This window comes from Centruroides vittatus, unplaced genomic scaffold, assembly GCF_030686945.1.
Source record: "Centruroides vittatus isolate TY-2023 unplaced genomic scaffold, ASM3068694v2 contig_3025, whole genome shotgun sequence".
Lineage (NCBI taxonomy): Eukaryota > Metazoa > Arthropoda > Arachnida > Scorpiones > Buthidae > Centruroides > Centruroides vittatus.
This window is the reverse complement of record NW_027121939.1, coordinates 18025-37952: the sequence shown is the minus strand read 5'-3', so window position 1 is coordinate 37952 and position 19928 is coordinate 18025.

The window sequence follows — 19928 nt, the reverse complement described above, 5'->3', positions numbered from 1 at the left end:
TTTCCTTACACATTAGATAGTGAATTCGAAATTTCGAATTTTCAGAAAATGGTAAATGAAGAGACGTTACATAAAAACGAATAATTAACGAATTTTAATGTCAAAAGAGAACATAAATAATAAATGATAAATGAGAATTTAATAAATTTATCGTTTCATATGCAGTGGTAGAATTAAAATCGAAAATTGAAATAAAATACCGTATTCCATTGCAAAAATAATTTCAAAAATATTTACAGATATATTCATCAATTGAAATAACATATTAATAATTTATAAATTTTGCAATTATCATTTTAAACTAAACCCAAATCAAAAAATAAAACTTAAAGAACTACTTGGGAGAACTATCCGAACGAAATTAACAACCAACAGAGCTAAAACTTACCTAGAAAAAAAAAACAACAATTCAGATCAATTGTTCAAAAGAAAATCGGATAGTCTCCCAAGCAGTCCAAGCAGCCACAGATTAAATAGTAGGCAGACCACGCCCCAAGACGTAATTTACATAAATAAGCACAACTTTCGCTTTAAGCCTAAAAAAACAATAAAAAACCGAAATCAAATATACAATAAACATTATGAAATAAACAATTTAACCCTCTTTATGAAAATATATACCTTAAAAAATAAATCAAAATCAGAAATAACTTTTTTAAACTGATTAAATGAAAAACTGGGAACCCCAAAAGTCTCCTCACGTAATTTTGACAAAAAAGAACAAACAGCAATAATATTAAACGCATCCAATGGTAAGTTCGCCACACCACATATGCAAATGTCCCTTCTGTCAGGGGCGGACTGGCCATGTGGAAAAGGTGGAAAATTCCACACGGGCCGTATACAATTTGGGCCGTTTTTCTAAATATGTATATAATATGCCGTTTTGTTCGGTTTTATTTTTAAAAAAAATTCATTTATTTTTTTTAGTTAAGTAAGATAAATTTCAATTTTTATGTGTAATATAGATATATGTGTAGGCCTTTATCGTTTTACCCGGCCCTACCAGAAGCCGAAGTTAAATTAGTCCAGCCGACCCGAGTCCAACGCTACATTGGCCGACTCGGCCCAAACAAAGCATCCTAAGAGAAAAATAATCAAAACAGACAAAGTTGGTTATTTGTTTACGTTGCTAGAAACTATTCACCGCCCCTATGAATCTTTGGAAGCACGACTTACTGGTTTTTCACCCAGCCACCAAAACGTTGATTGTAATCATAACAGATTTAATGGCCAATAATATTATTTCCTTTATTTTAGATAAGTAAAAATGTTATTCAGTAATAATTTCTCTATGTTACAAACGATTTAATTAAAAATAATCTATTTTTTAGGTTCAGCTAACTAATTTTTAGTTTGCCATTCACCCACAATGGCGTTGATTTTAGATGGGCAACCTGCGGCGTGGAACATAATATTATTACAAAACAATATAACGCTATATAAAATAAAAATTTAAAATACTGACATCTGGTCGTTTGTAATCGCACTAAATACCAAGAGCCCGCTTCGTACATATATTTGACGCAACTAGAGTTGGTCCTTGGGTTGGTTAATTTTTGCGGCTTTTAAGGGATGATAGAATTTTGTACAAATGCACATATACTTTCGTAGACTGTCCATACGCGCTTCACCCCTTTTCAAGACTAAGTGAAGTCCAAGGGAGTATACGTATGTACTGTACAGTACATTCGTAAACGATTCTATCATCCTTTAACTAAAGACGCAAAAATAAACCAACCCGAGGGCCAACCCTAATTGAAAAGACTATCTGGTATTTTAACCCGACTTCACTGGACACTTCATATAGAGCTGTAAAGTGTTATTACAGTTTAATCCAGAAGCAACTCAATATTATTTCAGAATTGCAACATTTTAAATCGTCGTGGAATATTTTAAATGAAAATGTCGGTGAAACTTTTATAAAATTAAACGAAAATGAACATTCTACTGATGATCAACTAGAAAATGATAAAGATTCGATTTCATCCTCTTACTGCAAAGCTTGCAAAAATTGTCCTATTTGTTGTTATAATATATTATTCGGATATAACGTGTTAAATGGTGCTTATTCTACACTTGGTCAAGCATACAAATATTTACTATCTATGTCTGTAACACAAGTTTCCTGTGAACGGAGCTTTTTTACGTTAAAATTCATTAAGATCAAGTATCTCGCAAGAAAATCTAGAAGCTTTCGTGTTAATGTAGGGATCGCAAAAACGCCTAAAAATGGTGAATAATTATAAAGTTCCGAAGTCGGGAAGTTTCGAGAGTCGAATCGTGTCAGGAACATGTGATGGTGATGTAAACCAGACACGAAAGAAACTCTCCCAAAACTTATCCTAAAACAAACGCGACACGATAATGAACGGCGGAGGGGATGTCAACCGAGAGAGAGGGAGCTTTGTCCAGGTGCTCGTGTACGAGTGTCAGAAACGGGAAACAGAGGGGGGTAAATGGCCACCGAAGCATCTGGTGGACCGCGTGAGGTCAAAAACGTCAAAGAGAGGGCCATAACGGCGGAATATACGAGCACGAACTTCAAAGACTCTGTCAACACCTCTCGGAACTCTCCCGACCAAGATCGGTCTCCGGTTTCGCATAGAAACAAAGGAAATGACCAATCGGGGTGAGGGAAAGGAGGAATAAAACCAATGAAAAGGGTGAGATTCAAGGGAGGAAATAATATAAAACTCCCCAGTCGCGAAGAAGTTGGGCCCCCTCGAGACAAGACGTGCGACGATTCTCCTGCGGTCTTTCGAACAAGACGTGCGACGATTCTCCTGCGTTCGAGTTCCTCTCCACCCAGAGTCCACCCAAGTCAAGACGATCCGGAGATCACGGGAAAAGGGACTGTCTCACCAGAATTAACCGAGGAACATTCTCAATGTAACAACAACAACGCTAACGATCTAGATCGTATTGTGCTGAAATTATATGTAAGTTAATTTAGTAGTTAGAATAAACGGTTTTGTGTAAGACACTTGTCATCTTTGTCTCCTACCGCCACCACCCACATACGATTTCGACCCGAAGTTTTCCTGACGCGGGATTAACTGTTTTCCCCTGGAAGTCGGCGGCCTTGCATTAATGTCAATGGAGAAAGATATTTTAAATGAAATAGATTCTGATGTTATTAATATTATTGCTCAACAACGCAAACTTCTAAATAAAAAATTAATGTTCTAGACTTGTGCTTATTGCAATTTTTGTCAATGTTGTATTTTGAATATATTTAAATATAAATAGAAAAAAGTCATTTTTTTTCATTTATGGGCTGGGCCAGTAATGATTTTTTCCACACAGAAATTTTAAGGCCAGTCCGCCCCTACCTTCTGTAATTACATAAAAAACTTAATGAATTACATCTTATTTGCATTAATACGGCCATAACATTAGAAGAAAAATTACTATTATAAATAGAACAATCAAAAAAAGGTTTATTCAAACTCTTATACCACTCACAATAAGAACTTAGTAATATGCCATGATTCAACTTCAAAATATAATTATCAAAATTATTTAACTTTAGTAAATAAACACTATTAAAATTTTGTAACAGATTACCAAAATCAATTCCGTTTCTTGAACAACTAGCCGACTAATACTTCGACAAAGGCAACTGAACATATTCCACGACATAATGCAAACAAATCTTACTGAGGCGTTCTTCATTTAAACTCAACGTTCTAAAATTCCAATTAACAGATTTGTTCAAGATCAAACAAGACAAAGGAATCAATGAACATTCCATAGACACTAGATAACTAGGAGTACACCTTGGAAGCCCGTACATTCTCTTAACAAAAGTAGTTAACACCGTATCCAAACTCTCCGCCTGAAACCCCCACACCTCCGAAGCATAAAGGAGAGATGAGCCCATCACGGCATTAAATAACCTTAACCGATCCTTCAAATTACACAACTTAGCAGACTGGCACATATGAATAACTTTGTCCATTTTTATCTCGACATGAACTTTACAAGACCTCACATGTGTATTAAAATAACCATTACTTTTAAAAATTACACCTAAATACTTATATTGAGATACAACCGAAATTGGAACACCTCGAAACCACCATTTGTCAGCCTTAGAAGCCTTACCACCATTTCGAAAGACCACAATTTTTGATTTAGCAAGATTCAATTGTAAACTATTATTGCTTAAATAATTAACCAGAAGGTCAATCGACCTCTGTAACGACCTCGGAGAATCCGCCACAATTACCACATCATCCGCGTACGCTAATACTTTAACAGACACACCACCGACAACTATACCATCTCCGCCGGAATCATCAATACAATTTAATAAATCATTTAAAAATAAACTAAAAAAAAATAGGGCTTAAAATACAACCCTGTTTAACATCCATTTAATACTAACATTCGAACCACTATATAACTCTGCCAATAAAGACACAAACTTAAAGCTTAATCCAAACTTTAATAATTTCCTCCATAATAAATTCCTATCAACAGAATAAAATGCTAATGCTAAATCTACAAAAAAAGCATAAACCTTACGCCGTTTCCTACTTAATGTCTTAGAAATAACAGTATACAGAATAAAAATATTATCAACAGTAGAGTAACCTGAACGGAAACCAGCCTGACTCTCTGACAGAATATCTCTCATATTCAACCAACTTATTAACCTGTAATACAAAACTCTACAAAAAATCTTAGAAAAGCAGCACAACAACGAAATACCTCTGTAATTAGTAAGCACCGACCTTGAGCCACCCTTAGGCACCGGAACCAATAAAGAACTCTTCCATTCATCTGGAATAACACCAGTTTTCAAAACCTTATTAAAATTATCTAATAAACAGAGAAAAGCATTATCAATTTTCCAAAATTCAGTAGGAATACCATCTATTCCAGAAGCACTGCCAACAGTCGACTTACTTAAAACGATTATAAGTACCTCCTCCGAGATGTAAGAATCCAATATTTCGTTTGACCAAGTCACACAATCATTAAAAACCACTAAATCAACATCATAATGACTTTCAGAGCCATAAAGGGAGAAAAAATAACTAAACCAATCAAATAAACTAATATTAACCTTAACATAATTTCCCCTTGCTTTACATAAATTCCAAAATAATCTATTATTTTTATAAAAATTTTTAACATTATGTAACCTTTTACAAAAAACTCTTTCTTCTTTGCTAAACATAATTTTTTTTTACCAAACTTCGGTATAACACAAAAACTCTCTTCTGAGCCAGCAAACCATTTTTCTTGAACTTTATCCAAGCTCTATTTCTGGCTCTAACCATTAATCGACAATCGAAGTCAAACCGATCATCAATTCCAACCATAGTCTTTTTCCTCTGAATCAATCCCTTTACTTTGGAAAAATCCAATATCACCTTACTTAGCTCCAACAAAGATAAATTGGGGGTCTGCTTCAAGCAACGCCACAAATCAGCGGACAAACGACTCCATCTGACCACTATCCCAGAAAATTCTCTGGTAACAAGTACCAGAACCGCCCAAAGAATCTATGGCATGATCTTCCAAATAAAATACTATCGGGCAGTGATCAGACCAAAAACAACTCTCTACTCTAAAACATTTAATACAGTTCCACACAGAAGGAGTAACTATTCGAAAATCAATTACTGAAGATCCTCGGTTGAAAACAAAAGTAAACTCTCCCGCTTCATCACCAGAAGCACGACCATTTAAAATTATTAGATCATTATCTGCACAATACTCAAGAACTTTCCATCCTCTTACATCCATATTTACATCTTTGGAGGCTCTACTTTTCTTATTAACAGCAATACCACTACTATCACATATATTTGTCGAAATCACATTATAGTTACCGATCCGTGCATTAAAATCACCCAACCAAATCCAATTCGATTCGTCAACCTCAAACCTGGACAGTACATCAAAAATTTCTTGCCACCTTCGTTCCTGCATATAAACAAAACCAATATTAAACTCTCCTAATGGTAGCAGAATATTAATCAATACAATATAACTATCTCTATAAATAATATTAAATTTCAAAGATGATTTAATGCAAAGCAACCAACCAGCCATAGGTCTACTCCTACTGTGAGCCGTCAAAGCATCACCAACAATACAATGATATTCTCTTAATTCTTCCCAATAGCATCTGCTCCCACCCTTAATAAACCAAGTTTTCGATAAGAAGACCACATCATACTTCAATAAATAACTCTAATAAGACCGCGATTTATTACCAATCCTAGCACAATTCCACGCCATAATAGAAAACACAGAAGACATTACTAGTTGCTATGAGATCGGCACCACCTTAGCTGATACTTCATCGACTTTATACCGAACTCCATCTACTAGTAACTTATCATAACTTAACCGAACACTTCTTGCTCCTTCTTTCCTTTTTTTCTTCCCAAATACCTTTAGGTTGTATCTAATATCCCACAAACGTTTAGAAAATCATCATACACAGAAACATGAAAATTCCGATTTTCAAATACAGTCTTTTTAAACCTCAATTTATTACTAAAAGACCCAATTTGGCAGATCACTGGTCTGGGTTTATCCTCAACTCTCTTCCCAACCCGATACGCGTTTACAATATGCAACGAGGATAAATTTAATGTATTAACCGCAAAAGAATTAACAGTGTCAAATATTTTCAAAGACGTCTCCTCTTTCCTCTCTTTCAATCCGTGGATAACAACATTGTTCATCCTTCTCTGATTATCCATAACATCCAGTTCTCTCTCAAAAAAAAAAAATTTCGTAATAATTTTATTCATATCCAACGAATGCCCGACACCAGTTACCTCCCTTCCAACCTTCGACTTAACCTCCCCCAACCTCATCTCGAAGTCAATCAACGCCTCATGTACATTCTGAAGCCACTCTGTCAGATGATCCAGTCTTCTGATAAATTCATCAACCTTACCGTTCAGCGAAACATGCAATCGCAATAAAAGCCTAACTCCCTCTGTCACATCAAAATTTGAGTCCTGTAATACGTTCGCAATATCCTTTTCACCAGAAGAAGTCTCACCCCTAAACCTAGCTGTTGATCTTTCAGGAACGGTTGGAGAAAAGGTCTTCCTCTTCCGAGCCTGGGACATAATTATAAACTACTTACCTAGAAAAAGAACAAACAACAATTCAGATCAATTGTTCAAAAGAAAATCGGATAGTCTCCCAAGCAGTCCAAGCTGCCACAGATTAAATAGTAGGCAGACCACGCCCCAAGACGCAATTTACATAAATAAGCACAACTTTCGCTTAAAAAATAAATCAAAATCAGAAATAACTTTTTTAAACTAATTAAATGAAAAACTGAGAACCTTAAAAATCTCCTCACGTAATTTTGACAAAAAAGAACAAACAGCAATAATATGAACCGCATCTAATGGTAAGTCCGCCACACCACATATGCAAATGTCCCTTCTAGAAAAAGAAAAAACAACAATTCAGATCAATTGTTCAAAAGAAAATCGGATAGTCTCCCCTACTCAGATTGACATATTGTGCCTGTTTGTTAAATTGATCACCATTAATATATAAGTAATGTTCTTTACAAAATTTAGTAGCATAAAAATTGAATCATCTTTTTAAAAGAATTCTTGAATTATAACCTCATGGACTTTTAGTTTAAATGTATTAATTATTTGCCAAAATATTTTGGAGTTGTTGAATGTTATCAATCTTTTATTTATGTTCCAGAAGTAAGACTTCTTTTGACATAATGCTTTATATTCTTTTAAACAGCTTTTATACAAAACAAGATTCATCCGTTATTGAGATTTTTGCATTTTTAAACAAATTTCACAAAGTTTTTCTCATGATAGAACACATTCTATCATACCATACATTTGTTATATATACTTTTGCAAGTTACAGATATAGCATCATAAATTAAATTTAGAGACTGCGTTTGCTCTACATTCTACTAAATCATAGGATGTGTATTTTTGTTACAAAACATTATCTAATGTAAGAGCAAATGGAGATTTAGATTCATCTCTTTATTTTGCACGTTTACCAAGAAAATTGACTATTAAGAACTATGAACGAAATCAGCAAGTCCTTAAAAGAACAGTTGAGAGGACTGAGCCTATCTCTGATAAGACACAAAAATTATTTACAACACAAAACTATATTTGTTGTGACACTATTATTAAATCAATTACAATAGGTCCATTAATTGCACACAAATAAAATTACCTACTTCATCTTTTGGAAATAAACAATTCAGACAAGCAAAGCAATTCTCCTCATAAAAATGATATAGAATTTTCCCTCTGCTATAAAATGAAAAATCCTTTTAGCAATTTTTTGCTTACAGGTGAAATATGACAAATACTCTGGATGTCTTAGCTGTGAATGCAGAGACATAGGGAGGGGGTGATGGGAATGGCCCGCCCCGGGTGTCACCTACTTAGGGGTGACACCCGGTGTGTTTTAGCGGTGACACTCGACTCTGAAAAAAATAAAAAGTGAATGAAACTCTCAGTGTTTTTGAACGCTAAAGCACCGAAGCTTCGATCGTCTCGTGAATCTATCCGTAAAAAAAAAGTAGTCAACATCCTCCCGAGTGTCACCATCAATGTGTTTCGTACGGTGATGTATAGATTGTGGCCTCAGTCACCACCCATACTTTCGTCTATATGAAAATCCACCAAAACATTTCAAAATCTTGCTAGGACCACCTCTCTAGGCTCTAGTAGTTTTTCTTTGATAAAATCAGCTTGGTTCTTGTGAGCGGTAACCACTTTGCTTTCAAGCCCAAGTTTATTATTATCAAAGAAAAACTATTAAGAAAAATTTTGACCGTCGTCTAAATTCCCATAAATTTTTACTTGGCGTAATTTTCATCTCATATGCTTTGGTTTCGATATTAAACACGTCATTTCTGAACGACGTTAATGTATATATAAAATGAAATAATTTTTCTTCAATTATTACTGATAAAATAAGTTAGACATTGTGACACACGTTTAATTTTTTAAACCTTAATTTATTTAATTAAAAATGTTTGAATTTTAAAAATATAAGTATATAAAATTTTTACAGATATTTAGTCTTTTTGATTTTTACGAAAAATTAAATGTGACAGAATAACATTTAAATTTTTTTCGTGCCAACAAAATGAAGAGAACTTTTAGTCAAATAGCTATTAGAATTAATTAAACTCAACGTAAACTTTTTTACGGTATTTTTACATATAAATATACTGTAACTTAAGATAATTTATTAATAATTCAGTTTTGATTCTATTAAAAACACAAAACATCACAATCTTCCGATAATTGTCAAAAATAATAAAAGTTATGAGAATTTCTTTCGTGTTCTTTTCGAGAAATGTCATCAGAGAATCGTTCTTTACAGAAGAGGCATTCAAATTTATTTCCTTCTGTTTCTATTTGTGAAGATGTGTCCGTTTGTGAAGATGTTTCTATTTGCATAATTTCTGTATCGATGTTAAAGTGTTCCAGGAATTCTTCAGATTCTCTCGGTGTAAAAAACATCTCGCTTGATGCGATTTCTTCAAATTCAATTAACTCTGTGGCTTGAGCACTTGTTGATGGTGTTTGAAACGATTCAGTCTGCACTTGTTCAGCATGTTGTACGCTTTCCTAATTAAAAGTAAACATTATAGACAATATGATATCATATAAGTAATTAAAATATAATTTGAGATAATTAACTTTTATGATTACTGAGATTGAAATTTCTACAATATTTAAAATTTTCACATTTTTGTACAGCTTTGGAAAGTATTTGCATCATTGATAGATATTTTTTCTAATTACAATATTTGTGCAGTGTGTTCTTGGATTCAACGATATTATTTTTAACTAATTGACTGCTTGACACAAGTAACCAGCTTCTTCGAACACTTCAAAAAATGTATCAAATTTGTGTTGCTTCTGTTTACAAGCGATGCAAATTTTGTTTTTTGCAATATATATAAAAAAATTAATAGTATAATTTTAATTATTTCACATTTATAACGTTCACAACCCAATTGCATGAAGCTGTGGCTTTTAAATATAAAGGCCTAAGGGAAGACTGCACGTTTGGTAAAGTTTGGTGATGCAGATTGTTATTTCATTTCTTATAATACTTTATAAAATTACAAAGATTTGCTTTACGTTATTAGTTATTATTAGTTACATTACAAATGATTTCTTAAAGCTTTTTGTGAATTATAAACATATGTAAAATATAAATAAGTATTAATTTGTACTGTAATTTCTTATATGTTTTAACAATAAAATAAAGCCTGATGAGCGGCATATGATACGCAATGCATTTCCTTTTACAGTAAATAGAAAATAAAATTCATTATTGTTAGCGTACAGCTGTATGATAAGTTCTCTGTAGCAATTTTGTTCTTAATTGAGAAGATCAAATAATAAACGAAAGAACAGTAAGCAATCAAGTGCTAAATCTCACGAAATTTCACTAAATAATCGAAAATTGTTTTTGCACAAAACGTATGAATAGAAATATATATTCCGAAACAATTACTACGATTAAACTTATTACAAATAATTATAATAAGTACATTTAACGCTGGCGTCTGTTCATTATCAAAGTGACTCAAAGTACAAACTTACAATGAATAGTTTTTTTTTTCTATTACTACTTCACATTAAATTAACAATGCTGTGTTAAATAATAAATATCAAGCAATGGGATCGGTTAGTGTATACGTTAAAAACAATAATATTTAAAAATTGTAAAAATTTTTAAAATTAAACGAGTTTCAAAAAATTAACTCTTAAATTAAAAATCGGATAAAAAAGAGTTAATTTTTTGAAACTCGTTTAATTTTAAAAATTTTTACAATTTTTAAATATTATTGTTTTTAATGCTGTGTTATTTTATCAATGAATGATACAGAATAAAATTATTTACAGTAGTCACGGTATGAAGTCACTTAGAGAAATTTTAAAAATCTTTTACAAGCTACATAACCTTAATTTCAGAAACTTTTTTTACTTACTTTGGAAAAAGATTTGATTTCATCCTGTTGATGTACTTTTTTCATGTGTGTATTTAAATTATATTTATATTTAAACCTTTTCTTACAAACATCACATGAAAATGATCGTATTGTGTCATGAGATATTAGGTGAATTTTCAAAGCAGATAAACATTCAGAACTTTTATTGCATTGATTACATTTATGAACTTTCTTTGGTAGTTTCTATGTATCATATAATTTATAACTTATATTAGCTATTTATTACACATTGAAAAAGAAAATTGATATATTAATATTTATAAAATAAAGTAAAATTTTAATATTACTTGTACATTTTTAAAATTTTGTATATATTTTATACGCTTATTGACAAAGAAGTTATTTGAAAATTAATATTTACAATTTTAAATAGTGAGATATAACGGGTATATTTTTTGATGTTTCGCTGTAAAGTACTACTTTTATTCATAATAAGTGAATCTCTTTTATAATTTATTATAATATCACATTTCATATTTTAATTTAATAAATTTGATATATTCTATTTTATAAATATTTATTCAATTGATATCAAAAAGAAAACATTATTCTTCTAATAACAATTTCAGAAGCTCTTACTTTTAGATGTATTCGATTGATATGACCTATCAAACCATCTTTCCTTTTTGCAGCGTACGTGCAGTCTCTGTAGTTGCATTTGAATGGTCTTTCTTCAGAATGTATTGTTTTGTGTTTCTGTAAATGTCCAGACTGAGAGAATTTTTTTCCGCATATATTGCATTCATACGGTTTCTCACCAGTATGAACTCTTATGTGAATATCTAACTCCGATTTTGTATGAAATTTCTTTTCACATTCAGTACATTCATATATCTTTTCTTCATCCTTTAAAAAGTATTCGTTGTGTAAATTATTATGTATTATTTAGATTCGATTTACTTTTTAAGAAATATTTTCTGTTGTAAACATGTGTAAACATAATAAGAAAATATATTATGTATTTTTGATATGACTTAAAATTTAAAAGTTTTCATTTTTTACAGTTTTGGATAAGGAGGGTCGCCAAATAATAACAATGCCATAGAAAACAAATTGAACTTTTCACTTACTTTTTTTGATTGCATTTATAGAATTAATGATCCAAATTTTAAATTCACTTTATAAATTTTGAAAAGGTAAAATACCAAGAATCACTACAATAATGTGAAACTTGCCAATTGTTCTGTCAGATTGTCATATTGTGCGTATTTATTAGCATGAAAACTGCAAAAAATAATTTATTCCTATTTTTTTAAATATAAAGTGCACAAAGAAATTAAATTTTTGAGGATACCTTTATCTCAATGAATTTGGTAAATTGTTTTCTGAACATTTTTTTAATAAATATCTGACATACAAATTTAACTAAAAGAATTATATTTAAGTGTAGAATAGAAAACATTGAATGCGCTTTAAATTAAAGGGCGCTATTATAGTAACAGCGTTGAGGAAAAGTTTGAAAATTGTAACTTGTTGTCTATTTAATTGCATTTTTGGCCACACCTGTTAATGACAAAAAAAAAATCTGAAAATAAAATTTTTCAATTAATGTTTAAAATTTCAACTTACATTTACTGGACCAAATTAGCCAAACGAAACAGTTTATATTACTTTTTTATTTGAAAATCTAACGATAGAATTGACTAAAATTCAGAATTTAATTCGTGTTAAATTCTGAATTGCTCTGAAAAAATGAATTTAGTTCATTATTAATAAAAATTGTTTTCAAGAGCACAATTTATATGGATTATTAAAGTGATTTTGCTTTTAAAATATTTTGTCAATATAACTTCTAATTGAGATGTTTCCTCTCTGTTTAAAGAATTCTTCATTATTTCAAATTATTTCTGTTTCAATATTAAATTAGCCGTTTTTAAATACCAATATGATGAGTTCATATGTTTTCGAAATTGTTAATTTTAGTTTGTTTTACAGATGGACACGTACTCATGATTTTCTCTGACATCATTCGAATGTTTTTCTGGATTTTTATTGTAATCAATCTTTGTTTCAATATATGTTATATATTCAGAATTATAATATAAATTGAAATTACTTAAAACAAATAATTATAAACTATACAAGACATACAATTTATGTCAATTAGGGTTCTATATTTTATTGGAGTTTTATGATTTTAGCTTTCGATGTGAACTTCGAATCTCGTTGAGAATGATAGATAAAAGTTTATATTTATCAACAATTATTATATTATATATTTTTATACTTTCAAATTTTCGATTTAATCTTACTTTTTACATTAATAATTTGTTATTAATAACTTATTCTAAGATGTTATTTAAAGTCTATCGACTATCGAAATATAATTATCAATATCCATCACAGTTCTATATCGAATTTTAACTTTTACTTTTTATTCGAGATTTTAGTTTTTTGTATGTTGGTGCTAATTTTATCTTTATTTTCTTCATTTCGTTACTTATTTCATCGTATAATGCTTTTATGTATGGAAAACTTGTATATTTTATATAAGGTTTTTTACTTTACTGATCTGTTTTTTGTTGGATATTATTTCTTCTATTTCTTTTTCCCATGTATTTATAAGTCGACTTGTGTATCCTTCTAAAATGAATTTCTTAAGTTATTTAAATGCTTTTGTATATTTATAGAGTTGCTGGTTCTATTTTTAATTTTCCTATACTCCATATTGAAGACATTTTGTTTAATATATAACGGTATTTGAGAATTATAGTTAATAGTTTTTGTAATAGTGCAACATTATTTGAAGGGTTCAAATTCAAGCTTATCTGAATTTCTTTTGATCGTAATGTCTAGAAAATTTAGATCATTATGTATACTGATTTCCTCTTCAATTTTGAACTTGATATTATCTTGTATATTGTTTATAAGCGTGTTTATCTCTTCTATTGTAATTGTGAAGGTATCGTATATAATTATAATATCATCTACGTAACGTTTGTAAAACCTTATTTCTTGTATTTCGTTTATTTTCTTGTCTATGCCTACCATTATGATTTGTGCGAGTTTTGGGCCGATGACCGATCCCATACTTATTCTTTCTTCTTGTGTGTAAAAGTTTCTATCATATTCGAAATAGTTACTTTTGTAAGCGGATTATATTAAATTTATTATGTCTGGTTCTATATTAAGTTCCCGTAGTTTTTGTTCTATTATCTCCCATGTTATTGACAGGTACATATCTCTAATATCTAAACTGGCAATTTTTAGATTTTTCTCTATTTTGATTTCTCTGATATCATTAAGAAGTTCTTTATTCATTATGGCGAACATGGAGTTTTGAATAGACCGTAGTTGCGGTTTTAGGAATTTTTATAAATTGTACAAAGTTGCGTATTTGAAGTCGATTATTGGTCGTGTCTTTTCCCCTGGTTTATGGGTCTTCAGGTAAAGCTCGGAAGAGAAAGACTTTTTCTCCAACCGTTCCTGAAAGATCAACAGCTAGGTTTAGGGGTGAGACTTCTTCTGGTGAAGAGGATATTGCGAACGTATTACAGGACTCAAATTTTGATGTGGCAGAGGGAGTTAGGCTTTTATTGCGATTGCATGTTTCGCTGAACGGTAAGGTTGATGAATTTATCAGAAGACTGGATCATCTGACAGAGTGGCTTCAGAATGTAGATGAGGCGTTGATTGACTTCGAGATGAAATTGGGGGAGGTTGAATCAAAGGTTGGAGGGGAGGTAACTGGTGTCGGGCATTCGTTGGATATGGATAAAATTTTTACGAAATTTCCTTTTTTTGAGAGAGAACTGGATGTTATGGATAATCAGAGAAGGATGAACAATGTTGTTATCCACGGATTGAAAGAGAGGAAAGAGGAGACGTCTTTGGAAATATTTGACACTGTTAATTCTTTTGCGGTTAATACATTAAATTTATCCTCGCTGCATATTGTAAACGCGTATCGGGGTTGGGAAGAGAGTTGGAGTTAAACCCAGACCAGTGATCTGCCAATTTGGGTCTTTTAGTGATAAACTGAAGTTTAAAAAGACTGTATTTGAGAATCGGAATCTTAATGTTTATGTGTATGATGATTTTTCTAAACGTTTGCGGGATATTAGATACAACCTAAGGGTATTTGGGAAGAAAAAAAGGGAAGAAGGAGCAAGAAGTGTTCGGTTAAGTTATGATAAGTTACTAGTAGATGGAGTTCGGTATAAAGTCGATGAAGTATCAGCTAAGGTGGTGCCGATCTCATAGCAACCAGTAATGTTTTCTGTGTTTTCTATTATGGCGTGGATTTGTGCTGGGATTGGTAATAAACCGCGGTCTTATTAGAGTTATTTATTGAAGTATGATGTGGTCTTTTTATCGGAAACTTGGTTTATTAAAGGTGGGAGCAGATGCTAATGGGAACAATTAAGAGAATATCATTGTATTGTTGGTGATGCTTTGAGGGCTCACAGTAGGGGTAGACCTATGGCTGGTTGGTTGCTTTGCATTAAATCATCTTTGAAATTTAATATTATTTATAGAGATAGTTATATTGTATTGATTAATATTCTGCTACCATTAGGAAAGTTTAATATTGGTTTTGTTTATATGCAGGAACAAAAGTGGCAAGAAATTTTTGATGTACTGTCCAGGTTTGAGGTTGACGAATCGAATTGGATTTGGTTGGGTGATTTTAATGCACGGACTGGTAACGATAATGTGATTTTGACAAATATATGTGATAGTAGTGGTATTGTTGTTAATAAGAGAAGTAGAGCCTCCAAAGATGTAAAATGAATGTGAGAAGATGGAAAGTTCTTGAGTATTGTGCAAATAATGATCTAATAATTTTAAATGGTTGTGCTTCTGGTGATGAAGCGAAAGAGTTTACTTTTGTTTCCAACCGAGGGTCCTCAGTAATTGATTTGGGAATAGTTACTCCTTCTGTCTGGAACTGTATTAAATGTTTTAGAGTAGAGAGTTGTTTTTGGTCTGATCACTGCCCGATAGTACTTTATTTGGAAGATCATGCCATAGATTCTTTGGGCGGTTCTGGTACTTGTTACCAGAGAATTTTCTTTGACAGTGGTCAGCTGGAGTCGATGTCCGCTGATTTGTGGCGTTGCTTGGAGCAGACCCCCAATTTATCTTTGTTGGAGCTAAGTAAGGTAATATTGGATTTTTCCAAAGTAAAGGGATTGATTCAAAGGAAAAAGACTATGGTTGGAATTGATGATTGGTTTGACTTGGATTGTCGATTAATGGTTAGAGCCAGAAATAGAGCTTGGATAGAGTTCAAGAAAAATGGTTTGCTGGCTCAGAGGAGAGTTTTTGTGTTATACCGAATGTTGGTATAAAAATTATGTTTAACAAAGAAGAAAGAATTTTGTGAAAGGTTAGAAATGTTAAGAATTTTTAAAAAAATTATAGATTATTTTGGAATTTATGTAAAGCAAGGGGAAATTATGTTAAGGTTAATATTAGTTTATTTGATTGGTTTAGTTATTTTTTTTCCTTTTATGGCTCTGAAAGTCATTATGATGTTGATTTAGTGGTTTTTAATGATTGTGTGACTTGGTCAAACGAAATATTGGATTCTTACATTTCGGAGGAGGTACTTAGAATCGTTTTAAGTAAGTCGACTGTTGGCAGTGCTCCTAGAATAGATGGTATTCCTACTGAATTTTGGAAAATTGATAGTGCTTTTCTCTGTTTATTAGATAATTTTAATAAGGTTTTGAGAACTGGTGTTATTCCAGATGAATGGAAGAGTTCTTTATTGGTTCCGGTGCCTAAAGGTGGCTCAAGGTCGGTGCTTACTAATTACAGAGGTATTTCGTTGTTGTGCTGCGTTTCTAAGATTTTTTGTAGAATTTTGTATTACAGGTTAATAAGTTGGCTGAATATGAAAGATATTCTGTCAGAGAGTCAGGCTGCTTTCCGTGCAGGTTACTCTACTGTTGATAATATTTTTATTCTGTATACTGTTATTTCTAAGACATTAAGTAGGAAACGGCGTAAGGTTTATGCTTTTTTTGTAGATTTAGCATCAGCATTTAATTCTGTTGATTAATAATTTTCTCCATAATAAATTTCTAAGTTTGGATTAAGCTTTAAGTTTGTATCTTTATTGGCAGAGTTATATAGCGGTTCGAATGTTAGTATTAAATGGAGGAATTCTTGTTCTCAGCCTTTCTTTTCTAATAAGGGTGTTAAACAGGGTTGTATTTTAAGCCTTATTCTTTTTAGTTTATTTTTAAATGATTTATTAAATTCTATTGATTATTCAGGCGGAGATGGTATAGTTGTCGGTGGTGTGTCTGTTAAAGTATTAGCGTACGCGGATTATGTGGTAATTGTAGCGGATTTTCCGAGGTCATTACAGAGGTCGATTGACCTTCTGGATAATTATTTAAGCGATAATAGTTTACAATTGAATTTTGCTAAATCAAAAATTGTGGTCTTTCAATATGGTGGTAAAGCTTTTAAAACTGACAAATGGTGGTTTCGAGGTGTTCCAATTTCGGTTGTATCTTAATATAAGTATTTAGGTGTAATTTTTAAAAGTAATGGTTATTTTAATACTCATGTGAGGTCTTGTAAAGTTAATGCCGAGATAAAAATGGACAAAGGTATTCATATGTGTCAGTCTGCTAAGTTGTGTAATTTGAAGGATCGGTTAAGGTTATTTAATGCCGTGATGGGCTCATCTCTCCTTTATGCTTCGGAGGTGTGGGGATTTCAGGCGGAGAGTTTGGATACGGTATTAACTACTTTTGTTAAGAGAATGTACGGGCTTCCAAGGTGTACTCCTAGTTATCTAGTGTCTATGGAATGTTCATTGATTCCATTGTCTTGTTTGATCTTGAACAAATCTGTTAATTGGATTTTTAGAACGTTGAGTTTAAATGAAGAACGTTTTAGTAAGATTTGTTTGTGTTATGTTGTGAAACATGTTTAGTTGCCTTTGTCGAAGTATTGGTTGGCTAGTTGTTCAATGAACGGAATCGATTTTGATAATCTGTTACAAGATTTTAATAGTGTTTATTTACTAAAGTTAAATAATTTTGATAATTATATTTTGAAGTTGAATCATGGCATATTATTAAGTTCTTATTGTGAGTGGTATAAGAGTTTGAATAAACCTTTTTTGATTGTTCTATTTATGATAGTAATTTTTTTTCTAATGTTATGGCCGTATTAATGCAAATAAAATGTAATTCATTAAGTTTTTTATGTAATTACAGAAGGGACATTTGCATATGTGGTGTGGCGGACTTACCATTGGATGCGTTTCATATTATTGTTGTTTGTTCTTTTTTGTCAAAATTACGTGAGGAGACTTCTGGGGTTACCAATTTTTCATTTAATCAGTTTAAAAAAGTTATTTCTGATTTTGATTTATTCTTTAAAGCTTAAAGCGAAAGCTGTGCTTATTTATGTAAATTACGTTTTGGGGCGTGGTCTGCCTACTATTTAATCTGTGGCTGCTTGGACTGCTTGGGAGACTATCCAATTTTTTTTTTTTTGAACAATTGGTTTGAATTGCTGTTTTTTTCTTTTCCTAGGTAAGTTATAGCTCTGTTGGTTGCTAATTTCTTTCGGATAGTTTTCGCAAGTAGTTCTTTAAGTTTTATTTTCTGATTTGGATTTAGTTTAAAATGATAATTGCAAATTTATAAATTATTAATATGTTATTACAATTGATGAATATATCTGTGAAATATTATAATTTTAGAAGATTATGTGTACTTTTGTTTTGTTCTATCCCCGCATCAGGGTCTTTGTACCAGAATGCTTAAATAAATAAATAAATAAATATTAAATGAATGATATTGTTCATTTATAGTATCACATTGCTTATGCACAATATAGAAATGATTTTATATAAATAAAAGGATTTTTGTTGGCATCGGTATTTTACTTTTACTTGCTTTCCGAACTGCCATGCGTAAAATAGCCGCTTATCATTCTGGAAGATCCGAGATCGATTCAGAGCGAAGAACATCAAGAAGTTTTCAAGGTCACAGGAAAATTAGATCTTTTTTTTTTAATCATCATTCTTTTTGGTGGCCGAAGACATTGTATATATGGAAAAGTGGACTCTCCGAGTGATTGCAAGACGAAAAAAGCAAAAGTAGAAAAAATTGGGAGACAGTTGTCAGTTCCTACCAATGATCAAGTAGATAACACCACTGAACTCTGGAAGTTGATACATGGCATACGTCTTCGGCAATTGAATCAATTTTTTCTGATGACTGTCAAATTATCACCAAATATTTCACAGTTGTGTAAAACCTGGAAGACCCAGCCAGGGCCGGCCATCGGGGGGGTGCGGCGGATGCTACGCACCGGGGCCCCGCGATTGAGGGGGCCCCAACATTATCAAGAATGCAGTAATTTTAGTAATTTTTCTGAAGTAATTAATGTATTAGCAAGAACAAAATCACGCTTTAAATAAACATGCATTAATATATGTTTGTGTTTGTAAATTTTTTTATTTTAGAAAAACATTTGGGCCCAAATAGTTTCTTGCACCCGGGCCCCTTTATCGAGAAGGCCGGCCCTGGACCCAGCGGAAGCTAAATTATTGGAATCAGATCAGATGTAACCTGTAAGATTAGATTAATATTTTACACGGGGAATATACTGATTTAACAACTAAACATTGAAGAGTTAACTAATATCTCACAAATAGTGTCTTATATCCCGCCAGACAGTAATTATGACGATGATTTCAAAAATATTTTGCTGATTATAGAAGATTACTGTTTATTTTTTGTGCAGGTTTTTTGTGCTGGTTAGAATGAGACATCCGAAGTATTTGTAATATTTTATCTGTAAGCGGCAAATTGCTTTCAGAGTTTCGAAGGATTCTTCAGTTTATAGCAGAGGGAAAATTCTCTTTTATTTTTATGAGGATAATAGCCTTGTTTGTCTAAATAATATATTGCCAAATGATGACAAAAGT